The sequence below is a fragment of the Bombina bombina genome, chromosome 4 (genome assembly GCF_027579735.1).
Source record: "Bombina bombina isolate aBomBom1 chromosome 4, aBomBom1.pri, whole genome shotgun sequence".
In the NCBI taxonomy this organism is placed as follows: domain Eukaryota; kingdom Metazoa; phylum Chordata; class Amphibia; order Anura; family Bombinatoridae; genus Bombina; species Bombina bombina.
In genome coordinates, this window is record NC_069502.1 from 106,046,708 (window position 1) to 106,058,906 (window position 12,199).

General features: G+C 41.5%; 1 pseudogene; it reads left to right on the forward strand.

The window, feature by feature from the left end:
* Positions 1-12,199, forward strand: part of LOC128656939 (cytochrome P450 2K6-like) — an 85,826-nt pseudogene that overhangs the window by 63,623 nt on the left and 10,004 nt on the right.

Genomic DNA, 12,199 nt, shown 5'->3' on the forward strand with positions numbered 1-12,199 from the left:
GGCAATAATAGGGATCAGCTGAGAAAGTTTTGTAGAATAGAGCAGTAAATCCATCTGGGCCTGGGGCCTTGTTTATTTGAAGCAAAAATATTGCCTGTTTCAATTCTTCAGCAGACAGTGGGTCGGACAAACTTTGGGTGTCTTCCACAGACAGGGCCGGGAGATCCAGGGAGGAGAGGAACTGTTCGATCTGTGAGGTAGGGGCTTTAATGTTCCCCAAGGAGGCGTCCAGGTTGTATAGTGTTGTATAGTAGTTAGCGAATGCGCTTGCTATATCTTTTGGGGAATGAACCACTCCTCTCTGTGTTTTAATCGATGAGATTCATCTTTGCTGTGTATGTGTCCGGAGCTTATGAGCAAGCAGTCGGTCTGCCCTGTTGCCTTTGTAGTAGTACAGTTGTTTGAGGGCCAAAATGTTTTACTGCACCCTCTTTTCTTCAATTGAATTAATTTTTGTTCTGATAACTGTAATCTGTTCGGCCATCAATCTAGAGGGGTCACCTCTATTGTGTCTCTCTAGTGAACGTAGCTCAGAATATAATTGGGCAAGGGGCTTGCCCATAAGTTTATGGTTCTTTGATGGTTGCTGTATAAAGTCGCCCCGCAGGTAGGCCTTCAAGGTCGCCCACAAGATGGGGTCATTGGTCATCGCGTTGTCATTGGTGCTGAGAAAGTCAGAGAGGACCTTGGAAGTATCTACTCCAGAAGGCCCAGAGATTAATGAGAGATGTAGTGTCCAGCTGGGGGAGGGGGATCCTGGAAGAGAGTTGGCAAGATCTATGGAGACCATATTGTGATCCAACCATGGGCATATCTGAATTGAAGGGTGATAGAGTCTGTTCAGGAGGGGGGAATGACACAGTAGATAATCAATCCTGGAGTAGCATTGATGGGGATTAGAATAGAAAGGGAAGTTCCTATCCGAGGGGGACAGACATCTCCACGAGTCATACAAGTTATACATTATCGATCTAACATGATTAGAGACCCGGTTGGTTGTTGCATCAGGAGGTTTGTGTTTAAAAGGTCTCCTATCCAGGATTGGATCCCATGCTATGTTCAAATCCCCTCCGACTAGTAAGGTACCTCTATATAGTTGGTCTACTCGAGGAAGAACTGATTTCAGGAAGGGAAGTTGGCCTACATTCGGGGCATATAATGAGACCAGAGTCTATTGTGCGATGTCTAGGGTGCAAACCAGTATCAAGTACCTGCCCTCCGGGTCCCTCTCCACATGCTGGATCTCGCACGCCACTGACTTATGGACCATGATGGTGACACCTTTCTTTAGCTGGTTGAGAGGCTGACAAGCATGTTGGAAAAAGTTTAGAGTTCTACATGAATGAGGAGCCATGGGGCCAATGGGTCTCCTGGAGAAAGGCAACCTTCAAGTTCATTTTTAGTAGGTATCTGAGAAGTAAACTCCTCTTGTTGGGGAATTTAGTCCCTGAGTGTTCAGGGTGGCAACTTTAAGATCCATGCTGAATTTGGTCAGAGGGTGAATATAGGAGAGGGTGAGGAAGGAGGGAGGGAAAGAGGAAGGATGAAGAGAGAGGGGAGAAAAAAAAGAGGGGAAGGAGAGGGGATGGGGAGAGCTAGCTAATTCTCACTAGCTACAGCGATACAGACTATTGAAGTGAGTGCTTCTGTGTCTCTGTGAGACTTATTTCAAATTTAAATTAGTAAATAAAGTCTGTGATAAAACAAACACAGCCAATACCTCCTAAAGAGAAGTGCAGAGCAGATCCAATAGTGGGGGGGGGAGTGCCAAGGGCACAAGAAAAGTGTTAGGTAAAGTAAATTTCTGCAAAAAATAGGTCATATTGGCACAATGGGGTGAATAAGCATTAAAATGGACCTTGGTAATTGGCAATTATTACAGCATTTAACATTTATCTTTGAAACTATACATTTTCTGCAAGTACATAACCTAAAATACATACTGATCTTAGTACAAAAAAGAATACAAGTGAACCTGGGTTAACATTAATATACCTAGCTAATATAACATTAAATTGCCCTAGTGGGAAGGGCCCGTGGCCTGCGTGCCTCACAGGGATCTGTGTTGCCTCACTGAGCTCTCCATTCAGTTGGGTTGTTGTATGGTCATCGTTTAGCTTGCAAATACTCCATTAAATAAGTAAATTAATGGATAAAGGCCAGTCTGCTACCATTAACCCTCTCCCTGGGTATTCTTCGGGGTAACGTGTTGGGTGTCAACTGATGTTGGGCGGAAGTGTCTAAGGGGGGGGGGTACTAATAAATACCAAGGTTTTCAGGTTACTTAAGATAAGACTCAAGAGAGAAGTGACTATTGATCTGGGTTTAGAACTGTATAATCTCTGGGACAGAACCTGAAGCTAAGGCCCGCTAAACCTAGGCGTGGCAGACCAATCAGCAATATCTGCATGACCATTGCCACTTTGTGAACTATGGGGGGAGTGGGTGGGAGGCCAGGAGGCCCTGCTCCAGAGCCCTACAACAATGTCAACATATTAAACCATATAGCTGGAATATTTTCTGACACAGTGTTTACCAGTCAGCCAATACCTGTGTAGTGACTGCGACTTTATAAACTATGGGAGGGAAAGTGGGTGATAAACCAGAATGCCCCCCCTCCCACCCCCCCAACATTTTAAACCGTAGAACTTAAACATTTACTGAGATAATGTTTGAGAGGGATGCAACAATCCCTTATTTACTGAGATAATGTTCGAGCGTTCCACAATCCTCTCTTCTGACTCCCCAGAGACTGGAGCCAAAGTCAAACCACTTACTGAGAAATTCATCACTGTTTTCCGGAACCGTGTGTCTGGGGAGAAAAAAAAAAGGTGCAAAACCACAAATACCCAGATCCCCAAAACATTACTGTCAGTTCTAGCATTGTTAGTTTTAGCATGGCTAAGCAACCATTCAAAAAGGATACAGAGATGTGTGTTCAAGACCCCTCAGAACAGAGAGGCCAAGAGTCTATTTCACAGTCCCGCAAGTTAGAGTGTACAATCCCTGTGAGGGTGTAGAAAAGAAAGTTCAGTGTATTCTGTCTTTGGGCCTCATTTCGCTACTTGAGTAGAGGGAGGGGTTTTTGAGGTGGCAACCTGCAAGGAGCCTCTGTTTTTCTCTTTGGGTGGAAGTTCTTTCCAGGGTGGGGCCTCTGCCCTCAATTCCACAGTGGGGATCTTGGAGCTTGCAGGGGAAGGTATAATATGTTGGGTGTCATCCTTGGTGACGAATAGTCAGACCAGAAATATGTGTGGGGAGAGGTCTGGAAATATCTGCAGACTGTCGTATTTTGTGGCTTTTAGGGATCCAGAATTAACAGCTCTCAGGAATTTCTCTCGGAAGGTAAAGTAATGCAGTCTCACCAGTACATCCCTTGGTTTATCTTCGGAGAGGGCTTTCGGTCTGAGCACCCTGTGGGCCCTATCTATAAGGGATTCAGGGTCCTGTAGGGGACCCAGGGCAGCTGTGAACACCTCCTGCAGATAAGGTTGTAAGTCCTTAGGGATTACACTCTCAGGAATCGCAGGCGAACATTGTTGTGCCTGGAGCGGTCCTCCAGGTCTGCTAACTTAGATTCCAGTGATGTGATTTGTCCTGCCAGGCATTCCGAGTATTATATCAGATTTGTGTTGTTTACAGAGAGATCTTCTTGCTTACGCTCCAAGGAATCAGTGCAATATCTCTCTTCATTTCTGAACATGACTTGTCAAACCTTTTGCAGATGGATTTGTGATGAGACGCCAGCATAGTTTTTATCTGTTCCATCATTTTGTTGTTGGCTCCTGCTATATCCGCCAGGCTGGCCTGCAAGGAAGCGGCATTAAGGTCTCGCTCGTTTCTTGGATCCGAAAGGCAATTTGAGTCGGAGAGATCATCTTCTGAGCCCTTCTCTATACCTCTCTGGGGCTGCTGGAAGTGTTCCTTCACTGTTCTTTTTGGGCCCACAGGGCCTTTATATTTTCTCCTCGGGACCTGCCCCATTCTCCCTCCAAGGTTAAGCTTGTAATGTGACAGCGTGGCAAGTGATGGGTGTATCAGGTATTTGGTGTAAGGGGAGATACGAAAAAGGTTGATGCACTTGTTTTGCTGTAGAATTGCTCAGGAGCACCCCATGGGCCCCAGCCTTAGAACATTTTTATGTTAGCCTACCATCATTCTATTCCTTTGCAGGAAAACATCAGTTGGGGTAACCCCCTTCACTCAGATACCAGGCCGAGTGCCTACAATGAGAAGATGGTATAAACTGGTTATGGGTCTGGGCAGACAGTTCTGGTAGGGTGGGGTAGGATGTGACCCCTGTGTTTACTGGTACATCCGACTGCGGTATATGTTGATTCTAATTCCCTTTCTACAGCTGTGGTGTCTTAGGGCAATGGGGCCTCTTCCACACTTTACTCCCCAGTGACTGTGCCCTCACAGGGCAATCACGGAACAGGGAGTGCTGGATATGACCCGCTGTCACTGTGGGCAGCGAAAAAAGGAGGGGGAGAGCGTGTGGTTGAGTACTGTGGGATCGTAGACTCAGAGACTTGTTGCTTGAGATAGTGGGATGGTCTGCAGAATGGAAGAGAGAGTCTATATAGGTTTGTCTCAGTGGATGAGATGCTAACTGTCAGTGATTATGTGTCCCTTTGCTCCTTTTATAACCACAGTGCATGTATGGTGGGAACGGTACCCTGGTTGTTGCCAGGATCTATTAACCAAGAGGCTAGGAGGTGTTTAACAATGCTTGGTAACAGGCACAAAAATATCACATATGATTCCAATAGGAGTGTGGCTAAGCAGAATGTGTGCCTGTTCCTCTCTGGTCAGTCCCAATGTACAAGCCTAATGCAGGGTCCTAATATCGCTTCAGTGTGGAGGAGGGTAAGCTGCAGCTAGCTGTATGCTTGTTATTTGTGGAGTGCGTGTTGGGCCCACCCAGTGAATGTTAGGGAAATCTCTATGCTGTGCTGAAATATCGGGCCTCTGTCAGACGAGTTTTCTCTCAATGGTAGGAGGGGAAGCCTCGATAGTTATCCAGACCCGGGGTGTAGTGGCTGGGGAAGTAATTAGTTAGTCTGGGTCTTCCCCCTTAAGCCCCAATGTGGTTACCTTTTTCGCCCCTACTTCAATCTCCTCTGCCAGTCAGTCAGTCCAAGTGCGGTCCTTGCCAGAGGGTCTGAACTCCGATGACTGAGTAGTAGTGACCGGTTCTTCTTTCTGGCCTACTGTGAGGGAGCGATCCCTCTAGGAACCGCGGGCAAGATGGCAGCCATTCACGCCACTTCACTTGATGCTAGAAACTTTCAGGCCTCACCGCTGGATGTTTTCTTCTGTGCACTGGAGACATTCCTCCGGACAGGCTACTGTAGTGAGGACACGGTGTGAGTCTCAGGGCCTCCCTGTCGGGTGTCCGTTGCATCTTGGTCGCCTGTGTCTCTAGGCCACAATTTTGTAGTCTGCTAAAGTGCGTTACGTTACCCTCTCTAGTCCCTGAGGTAGTGGCCACTGCCCCAGAGTGGAGTCCCGACCCTCCGGAGCTGAGGGAGACTACATAGGGTTTTTTGGTGCTGATTAGTTTTTTGGAGACAGAGAGGTTAGGTGTGTGTGCCCAGAGAGGGATCTTGAGATGGTTCGGTGCGGTGTGGGTCCAAACCCAGGCAGTAGGATGCTGTATAGTAGGTGTTAGAACCAGGAGCTCCGTCATAGTATAGCAGAGTGTACTTTTTAGTGCTTTTAACACTTTAAATCACATGAAAAAGACTAATTTAAAGCAGAGCTCCTTCCCTGTGCTGCCATTCAGATCGGCAGCTAATTCCGCCCCTCCTTCTCCATTTTTTAAGAAAATGTTTCCTATGGCAGACGGTTACTAAGGTAGAGGGAGCAATCCCTACTTTAGCTAAGAGTCTACTTTAGCTAAGAGGACAAATATTCCCATAGAGGATAGTTGTTCTTTTAAGGATCCAATGGATAAAAAATTAGAGGCTTTATTAAAAAAAATGTATGTTCACCAGGGTTTACAATGGCAGCCTGCGTTGTGTATCGCCACTGTTACCAGTGCTGCGGCTTACTGGTTTGATGCGTTGTCAGAATCTCTTGAAACGCATACTCCTCTTGAGGAGATCCAGGACTCCTGAGATATGGCTTGAGGTCAAGAGATCCACAGGCATTTCTAAACGATGCTCTGGCAGTTCCTTGCAACTTCAGTCTAGCATACCTGTTTCCTCCGTTCGCTCTCCTTCCAAGAGTCATTGCTCGAATCAAGCAGGAGAGGGTGTCTGTAATTCTCATAGCCCTGGCGTGGCCTTGCAGGATTTGGTATGCAGACCTAGTGGAAATGTCATCTTTTCCAACTTGGAGACTGCCTCATAGGAAGGATCTTCTACTTCAGGGTCCCTTCCTTCATCCAAATCTCGTTTTTCTGAAGCTGACTGCTTGGAGATTGAACGCTTAGTTTTATCTAAGCGTGGATTTTCAGAGTCGGTCATTAAGACCTTAATTCAGGCTCGTAAGCCTGTGACTTGCAGGATTTACCATAAGATCTAGCGTAAATACTTGTATTGGTGTGAATCCAAAGGATACCCTTGGAGTAGAGTAAGGATTCATAAGATTTTGCCCTTTCTCCAGGATGGTCTGGAGAAGGGTTTGTCTGCAAGTTTTTTAAAGGGTCAGATTTCGGCATTGTCTGTTTTGTTACATAAGCGCTTAGCGGATGTGCCAGACGTGCAATTGTTTTGTCAGGCCTTGGTTAGGATTCGGTCTGTGTTTAAACCTGTTACACCTCCATGGAGTCTTAACCTTGTTCTTAAAGTTTTACAACAGGCTCCGTTTGAGCCTATGCGTTCTTTAGATATTAAGATGTTATCTTGGAAAGCTTTTTTTCTTGTTGCTATTTCCTCTGCTTGGAGAGTTTCTGAACTCTCTGCTTTACAGTGTGATTACCCTTATCTTATATTTCACTCTGATAAGGTGGTTCTGCGTACTAAGTTTGGTTTCCTGCTCAAGGTTGTTTAGGTCAAGAATATTAATCAGGAAATCGTTGTACCTTCTTTGTGTCTTAATCCAGCTTCTCACAAAGAACACTTGTTGCATAATCTGGATGTTGTGCAAGTGCTAAAATTTTATTTGCAGGCAACTAAGGACTTTCATCAGGCATCTGCATTGTTTGTTTGCTTTTCTGGGAAACGCAAAGGTCAGAAAGCAACGGCTACTTCACTTTCCCTTTGGCTGAAGAGCGTTATTCGCTTTGCATATTAGACTGCTGGACAGCAACCTCCTGAGAAAATCACAGCTCATTCCACAAGGGTTGTTTCTTCTTCCTGGGCCTTCAAAAATGAAGCTTCTGTGGAACAGATTTGCAAGGCTGCAACTTGGTCATCTTTGCACACTTTTTCCAAATTTTACAAATTCAATACTTTTTCCTTGGCTGCAGCTTCTTTTGGGAGAAAGGTTCTTCAAGCAGTAGTGCCTTCTTTTTAGGTTACCTATCTTGTCCCTCCCTTATCATCTGTGTCCTCTGGCTTGGGTATTGGTTCCCAACAGTAAGGGACGATCGCATGAAGAGGACCTCCACGTCGGATCAATGGACCCCTAAAGAGGGGTTAGTGTTAGTTTTTTTAAGGTTTTTTGGGGTGGGTTTTTTTTTTAGATTAGGTTCTGGGCATTTCCTAAAAGAGCTGAATGTCCTTTTAAGGGCAAGAAAAAGAGATGAATGCCTTTTAAGGGCAATGCCAATACAAATGCCGTTTTCAGGGTGATGGGTAACTTAGGTTTTTTTAGAGTTAGGTTTTTTATTTTGGGGGGTTGGTTGGGTGGTGGGCTTCACTGTTGGGGGGTCTGTATTTGTTTCAGGAAAAAAAGCTGATTTCTTTAGGGCAATGCCCTACAAAAGGCCATTTTAAGGGCTATTGGTAGTTAATTGTAGGCTAGGGGTGTTTTTATTTTGTGGGGTGTTTTTACTTTGATAGGGCTATTAGATTAGGTGTAATTTTTTTTAATTTTGATAATTTCGTTTGTTATTTTTCGTAATTTAGTGTTTGTTATTTTTTGTACTTTAGTATTTTTTGAAATTTAGTATTTTTTCTTTTTGTAATTGTAGATTTAATTTTTTTTAGTAGGGTTAGGTTTTTTTAATGTGTAATTTAAATAATTGAATTCATAGTTATTTTAATTTTAGTATAATAGTAATGTTAGTTTAATTTATAGATTAAACTTAGTTTTTTTTAATCTCCCAGGTAAGTTTTTTTTTTATTTTAAAATAGGGATCTTGTAATTTTAAGTTAGGTGGTTGTTAGGTTAAGGGTTTAATAGTTTAATTTAGTTTTTGGCGATCTGGGGGGCTGTCAGTTTAGGGGTTAATAGGTTTAATTAGTGGTAGTGATGTGGGAGGCCAGAGGTTTACTGGTTAATAACTTTATTTAGTGGCGGCGATGTCGGCGAGCGGCAGAATAGGTAATATATTTATTATAGTGTGGGCAATGTTGAGGTGTGGAGGAATAGCGGTTAATAACTTTAGTATAGTGGCAACGATGTCGGGGAGCGGCGGAATATGGGTTAATAAATTGTATTAGTGGCGGCGATGTCGGGAGCGGCATATTAGGGGTTAATAACTGTAATTTAGTGTTTGCAATGCGAGAGGGCCTCAGTTTAGGGGTTAATAGGTAGTTTATGGGTGTTTAGTGTACTTTCTAACAGTTTAGTTATGAGTTTTATGTAACAGTTTTGTTGCGTAAAACTCATAACTACTGCTCTCAGATCGCGGTACGGAACTTATAGTTATAGGGTGTAACACAAGTTTTTTAGCCTTACCGCAAAACTCGTAATGGCAGCGCTATGGCAGTCCCATGAAAAAACATAATTTTTTCGAGTGTGAGACTGACGTTGCGTTACAGGCTAAAAGGCTTGTGCTACAGCTATACCGACAAGACTTGTAATGGCTGCGTTGCTGTTTTAACGCTGAAATTACAATTTTTTCAGCATTAAATCATGAATGCAAAATTTGTTATCTAGGTGACGGTTCTTTTATCTTGAAAAACGTTGTGATAATTTCCTTTAGAAAAATAGGGAACTATAATTGTCAAGGGAGTACAGTTTAGTTTATATTTATAGTACTTTCAACATCTGGCAATTGCGTTTTACAGTAAAATGTGTTTTTTACTTAATATGTCATTAAAGGGACAGCCTAGTCTAAATTAAACTTTCATGATTCAGATAGGGCATGCAATTTTAAACAACTTTAAAATGTACATTTATCATCAAATGTGCTTTGTTCTCTTGGTATTCTTTGTTGAAAACCTATGCAGGCTCGTATGCTATTTTCTAAGCCATTGAAGGCTGCCTCTTAGCCACATTTCAACATTTTAGCTAGACAGCCCTAGTTCATGTGTGCCAAATAGATAACATTGTGCTTACTCAAATGGAGTTACATAGGAGTCTGCACAGATTGGCTAAAATGCTAAAAGGCTAAAAAGTCTGTCAAAAGAACTGAAATAAGGGGGCAGTCTTCAGAGATACAAGGTAATCACAGTGTTGGTTATACAAAACTGGGGAATGGGTAATAAAGGGATTATCTATTTTTAAACAACACCAATTAATCTGGAGTAGTTTAACCTCTTAAGGACATATGATGGAATTTTTCCGTCATAAAACCATTGAGCAAACTGAAAGCTGTGTCCTTAAAGGGTTAAGTAGTTATTAAAAGCATTTGGTTTTTTCTAGGGAACCAGTGTATTTCCAGTGCTGGCGTCTGCATTGAATGACAAGGATTACTTTGAAAAACCAGATGAATTTTATCCTCAACACTTTCTTGACTCTGAGGGAAAGTTTGTGAAAAATGAAGCATTAATTCCCTTTTCAGCAGGTATTATTATTATTATTATTATTATTATTATTATTATCGGTTATTTCTAGAGCGCCAACAGATTCCGTAGCGCTAAAGTATTAGAAGATTCAATGCAGATGTGCTTTTTTTTAAATAGGTTGAGTAATATTTCTTCTGTTATGAGGACAGTTTTCCCTTAAAATAGAAACTCATATTTAAAGAGACAGAAATGTGCAAAAATAAAGATCTGCAATGTGCTAGAGCATATTATTATGGTACTGTTTAACCCCTGCAATGGTCTAGAGCAGACATGTACTGCTGGGATCTAGTTAAACACTTTTGATGAGCCACTGACAAAATACATGCATATTAAAAAAAACAGCACTATAATTATGTATCCAATAATTTTTTATTTATGTTTAAGAAATACAGTAAAAGCTCATATTGTAAAATGAGAGATAAAATTAATATTGTGTATAGGCTACAAAATGTACGAAGCAAAAATAATACTGAGAAAGCTAAAACAATAGTACCTTCCCAGCACAAACTAAACTCTGTCTGGAGACTCCTAATTACTGACTGGCTTTACTAAACATGAACACAACGCGTTTCAAGCACATGCCTGATGATTAGGTAATTTTAATTTTGTCTCTCATTTTATGTTTTTACTGTATTTTTGAAACATAAATAAATGCAATATTTGTGGTACTTTCTTTTTATATCTGATAGCTATATATATACTGTATATCTATATAATTTTAATATAGTTCTAAGCTTCTCTAAATTATGTTTAGGTATAGTATCCTTCATTTTAGAGTTCCTTTCTACATTTTGCTCTGTCTGAATCATGAAAGTCTAACTTTAATATCCTTTAAGTGTATAGTCTTAATAACACCCTCAATATAGCAGATCCAACTTCTTCACTCTGTGTATTCTGTAATTATGTGAAGCTGAATATGTTAACATATTTGAGTAAGAAATGTTTATACCACTCAAAGACTTGACTCTTAGGGCTCCATTTATCAAGCTGTGAGAGCAGCTTCTGAGACCCACCATTTTCAGGCTCTTAAGACTGCTGATACTTAACTTCACCACATAAAGTGTGGCAAATGTCAATCACCCCAACAGATCCAATTGAGATAATTGACAGCCCCCGCTTGTGAGCGAGCAGGAGATGGCATTGAACAAGCCACTGTTAAATGTGGACAGTGAATGGTGCCTGTGCACCGTGAGGCTGGAAAGGTGAGGTTCATGACAGCAAAACTTCTCCGCCAATTGATAAGTGGAGCCTTAGAGTGACATTTATTTTTTCATTTTTTTATTCATGTTTTACAATTAAAGTGTCATGGAAATCAAAAATAAACTTTTAAGATTCTGATAAAGTGTAACATTTTAAGGAAACTATTGAAGGTATATCTATCAAATTCCTAATCCTTGTGGTCTTCATAATCAAAACTTGGTTCCTTATAATCAGGTTCCAATAAAGTAGGCTCAGAAGTGTTTCAGTGTCACGGACACTATGCAGCAGCTGTGTGATTAGTAATGTTATACAAGCAACCTGTAGAGTGAGCTGCAGCAGCAGTTCTGAGTGACATGAATGCTGAGTAAATATAGATGTACACTCCATTTGTGTTTTCTACTAGACATGTGCAATTCGTTTCGGATCGATTCGGAAATTCGTCCGAATTCGTAAAATTTGGGATTCGGATCGATCCGAATTTCCGAATTAAAATACTACTGAATCTACCGAATAAATCCGAATTAGTTTGTATTTATTCGGATTTATTCGGTAGATTCAGATGGCCATGGATTACACAAGTATTGTACAGTATATTAGGTTATATCACTCTGCTATGGGTTAAACCTAATATACAGGTTTTCCGAATTTTCGAACCGAATCCAGCAAAATTTCTTCGAATCCGAATGAATCTGAAACAAATCCGAACCGAATTGATTCAAATTTTTCCGAATTCGAATCGATCAGAACCGAAATTCGAAAAAATCTGAATCAATCCGAACCAAATTTTTTCGCCATGCACATATCTATTTTCTACCTTTTTTTAAGTATTGATTCTAGCTTTGATTACTATAGAGCCCTATTTGCAGGTTTATTGTATAACATTACTCCATACACTGTTGCCCTAGTGTTCAAGACACATGCATGATGACCCTGGGCAGGGGCAGTATGCCCTCATGGAGACAGTGTAAGGCAAAGAGATACAAATAAAAAGTTAAACATGATAACAAAAGTAAATATGAAAGTTTTAAAAAGATATAAAAAAGTCAGAACTAGAACCAATTAATAGAAGTGTCACATGACTAAAAAGAAGAATAGAATATTTTGAAAATATGAGAAGAGGTTAGCTAGTTTGGGTATGATAACTCTACAAGGGA